Source organism: Hypomesus nipponensis, chromosome 1 (genome assembly GCF_054491055.1).
Source record: "Hypomesus nipponensis isolate SF chromosome 1, ASM5449105v1, whole genome shotgun sequence".
In the NCBI taxonomy this organism is placed as follows: domain Eukaryota; kingdom Metazoa; phylum Chordata; class Actinopteri; order Osmeriformes; family Osmeridae; genus Hypomesus; species Hypomesus nipponensis.
In genome coordinates, this window is record NC_140361.1 from 18,448,484 (window position 1) to 18,452,648 (window position 4,165).

The 4,165-nt window shown below is 48.1% G+C and overlaps 1 pseudogene; it reads left to right on the forward strand.

Annotated features, from left to right (window-relative positions):
* Positions 1-2,819: 2,819 nt before the first annotated feature.
* Positions 2,820-3,961, forward strand: LOC146302882 (uncharacterized; annotated as a pseudogene).
* The last annotated feature ends 204 nt before the right edge of the window (positions 3,962-4,165 follow it).

Consider the following 4,165-nt stretch of genomic DNA (forward strand, 5'->3'; position numbering starts at 1 on the left):
GCCTGATATAAGTTTTACCTATGTAAGTGAAGCGTGGCACACAACTTCCTGGCTAGACCATATTGTGACCACAGCCGATGCTCATGACTCACTGGAAAATATAGAGATGTGTTATGGGCTGGCCACCACTGATCACATACCAGTTGCTGTGCTGCTAAATGTTGAGAGTGTACTCTTGTTGGCCAACAAGGGTAATGCTGCTCCCTCAAGAAAACTGGACTGGTCAAAATTGACCAAAGAGGTTATGCACAGATATTCTCTATTAACTGACAGCTTACTTAGTGATGTTGAATTGCCTAGGGATGCCCTAATGTGCACGGATATGAACTGCAACAATAAACATCATGCTGAAAAGCTCTGTGCCATGTATGATGATATTGTCAAATGTCTTTTTACTTCCAGTGAACCTTTTATTAATCACAAGAGTAAGGCCCCTAACAAACGGCCTGGCTGGAATGAGTTTGTGTCTGAGCAACATGCTGCTGCTTGAGAAGCCTTTAGAGTCTGGTCAGCGGCAGGCAGACCCAGACAACACAGTGCTGTGCCCAAAAAGCCAAGGCCAACAGGACTTATTGACCACAGACCCGTCGCCCTGACCTCTGTGGTAATGAAGTCTTTTGAGCGCCTTGTGCAGGCACACCTCAAATCCATCACAGACCCCTTCCTGGACCCACTGCAGTTTGCCTACAGGTCTGTGGATGATGCCGTTAACATGGCCCTCCACTTCACCCTACAGCATCTGGACTCCCCAGGACAAGCTCTCCCAACTGAACGTGCCCGACTCCACCTGCAGGTGGATCACAGACTTCCTGTCTGACAAGAAGCAGTGCGTTAAGCTGGGAACACAAGTCTCTGATTCCCGGTCCATCAGCACTGGATCTCCCCAGGGCTGCGTCCTTTCTCCTCTACTCTTCTCCCTGTACACCAACAGCTGCACCTCCAGTCATCCGTCCGTGAAACTCATGAAGTTTGCGGACGACACCACCCTCATTGGGCTCATCTCTGGTGGAGACGAGTCTGATTATAGGTGGGAAGCAGACAATCTGGTGACCTGATGCAGCCAGAACAACCTAGAGCTCAATGCTCTCAAGACAGTGGAGATGGTTGTGGACTTCAGGAAGAACACAGCCCCACTCACCCCATCACCCTGTGTGAAACGCTGTGTGTCTCAGCTGCTCGTGTGACGTCCAATGCTTCGGACGTCACTTCGACACTTTGACTCTGATCACGTGTACGGTGTTCATTTTAGGACATCCTCAGATCTCAGACTCAATTGTCAGACTCAAACGAAAAGGCGTCAAGTCTCAGACCAAAAGTCGTCAGACTCAGGCAAAACGTTTTCAGTCTCAGAAAAACCTCTGTCATTCTCAGACCAAACGCTCTCAAACCAAACGCAATCGTACAGAGACAAAACGCTCTCAAACCAAACGCCATTGTTCTCAGACAAAACGCTCTCAAACCAAACGCCATCATTCTCATACAAAACGCTGTCAAACCAAATGCCATCGTTCTGAGACAAAACGCTCTCAAACCAAACGCAGGGAAACACGTTTGATGTCAAGTTGCGACAGCAGGTTTGTTTTGTCTGAAACGTAAAGGCAGACATAATCAAATGTTTTGTTTTTTTTGTTCACAAGCTAGGCTACATCAAGTATTTTATAATAAGTGCTAATTTCTCTCATGTGTTCCTGCCTGAACAGACAGAGACGCAAAGGAAGAGAGGAGAGTGAGAAAATAAGGAGGAAAAAGGAGTAGAAAAGAGTGAAAAATATCCATGAAAAACGAATAGGCAGGAAAGAAAAGAAAGACAGCAAGGAGAAGTGAAGAAGCAGATAAGAAATATAGCAAGGAGAAGAAGCAGAAAAGAAAGATAGCAAGGAGAAGAAGCAGAAAAGAAAGATAGCAAGGAGAAGAAGCAGAAAAGAAAAATAGCAAGGAGAAGAAGCAGAAGCAGAAAGATAGCAAGGAGAAGAAGCAGAAAAGAAAGATAGCAAGGAGAAGAAGCAGAAAAGAAAGATAGCAAGGAGAAGAAGCAGAAAAGAAAGATAGCAAGGAGAAGAAGCAGAAAAGAAAGATAGCAAGGAGAAGAAGCAGAAAAGAAAAATAGCAAGGAGAAGAAGCAGAAGCAGAAAGATAGCAAGGAGAAGAAGCAGAAAAGAAAGATAGCAAGGAGAAGAAGCAGAAAAGAAAGATAGCAAGGAGAAGAAGCAGAAGCGGAAAGATAGCAAGGAGAAGAAGCAGAAGCAGAAAAGAAAGATAGCAAGGAGAAGAAGCAGAAAAGAAAGATAGCAAGGAGAAGAAGCAGAAAAGAAAGATAGCAAGGAGAAGAAGCAGAAGCAGAAAGATAGCAAGGAGAAGAAGCAGAAAAGAAAGATAGCAAGGAGAAGAAGCAGAAGCAGAAAGATAGCAAGGAGAAGAAGCAGAAGCAAAGAAAGATGGCAAGGAGAAGAAGCAGAAAAGAAAGATAGCAAGGAGAGGAAGCAAAAGCAGAAAAGAAAGATAGCAAGGAGAAGAAGCAGGAAAGACTTGAAAGAAAAAAAAGATAGCAAAGAAAAGAGAATAAACAGAAAAGAAAGGTAGGTAACGTGTGTCAGTATGAGAGTTTTTTCCTATACAGGAGGATCAAGAAAAGAATGATGGATATAGAAATTGTAAATCTGCAATGGTTTAAGGTAAATATATATACATATGTCTATTCATGTGGCAAATATGCATGTGCCTATACATGGCAATTTATAGAATTCATCAACATTATTAAGACATTTAAACTACTTTTGAATTTAATTTCTGACTGTACCAAAATAAATGTGTATTTGCAGATGCCAAACATCCGGCAACTCAGGAAGAAGGAGAGGACCACCAGGAAGTGGACCCAGGAGGCCATGGCACAGGCCCAAGAGGAGGTAAAGGCAGGCAGGCTCAATCTGCGGCAGGCAGCCCAGGAGTTTGGGGTCCCCAAAACCAGCCTGAGTGACTGAGTCAGTGGAAGGGTGTCCTCTGATTGTGTCCCGGGTCAGAGGACTCTCCTCACCCCTGCAGATGAGGATTCCCTGGTGGAGTACCTCTTGTACTCTGCCAGTCATGGGTTTCCACTGACGAAGCCTCAGGTCCTGGCCCACGCTCTGACCATCTACAACCTCCGCCACCAGGCAGCCCCAAAGACCGGGCTTGGCCAGACGTGGTGGATAAACTTTAGGGAGCGGCACCACCATCGCCTGACTGCCCGGACCCCAGACATAATTGACCGTGGGAGAGCATCTTGCGCCAAGAGGGGGCCAATAGCTCCTCGCCACCACCATGGAGGAGCACGGGTTGAGGGAGAAACCCCGTCAAGTTTACTACTGTGACAAGACGGGGTTTCAGCTGGATGCTACCAGAAGGAAGGTCATTGTGCCCCGGGGGACGAAACACATACAGGCAGGCCCAGGGAATCAGGGACCACATCAGCGTCCTGGCCTGCCTCAACGCGGCTGGGGAGGATATCCCCCCTTTCATCATCTACAAGGGGGGATATCCAGGGGGGCCCTACAATAAAGAGGGGGTTCCCAATGCCCTCTACAGGAAATCGCCAGCAGGGTACATGGACAGTGACCTGTTCAGGAAGTGGTTTGTCGAGCACTTCCTGAAGTTTGCCAGTCAGGAGCGCCCGCTGCTGCTCATAATGGATGGACATCAGTCCCACCTGGATCCAGAGCTGGTCCGGACGGCACAGAGGGAGGGTGTCATTCTCCTGTGCCTGCCACCACACACATCTCACATCCTTCAGCCTTTGGATGTGAGTTTCTTCAGACCCTTGAAGGCAGATTTCTCTGGTGTTACAGGAGATCTGTTGGCAGTGAGCCACTCCTTGGTTTCTAAGAAGGAGTTTTCAAGGGTCCTAAGAGACTCCTACCAGAGGGTGAAGGATCGGAGAGTGGTGGTGGCTGGGTTCAGGAGGTGTGGCATCTACCCTCTGGACTCGATGGCCATTGACTGGTCACGGGTCATCCCGTCCGGGCAGCGGTGCGGGACCTCCTTGCAACCTCCGCCAACCTCATCGGCATCTTCCTGGGCTGCGCCTGATGTTGCCCTTCCCTCCCAACCCAATCCCCCTTTCCCAGCCCAACCCCCACCTGCTCCACCTGGCTCTCCTCCTCCCCTTCCCCCAAATCCTTACCTCACCCTG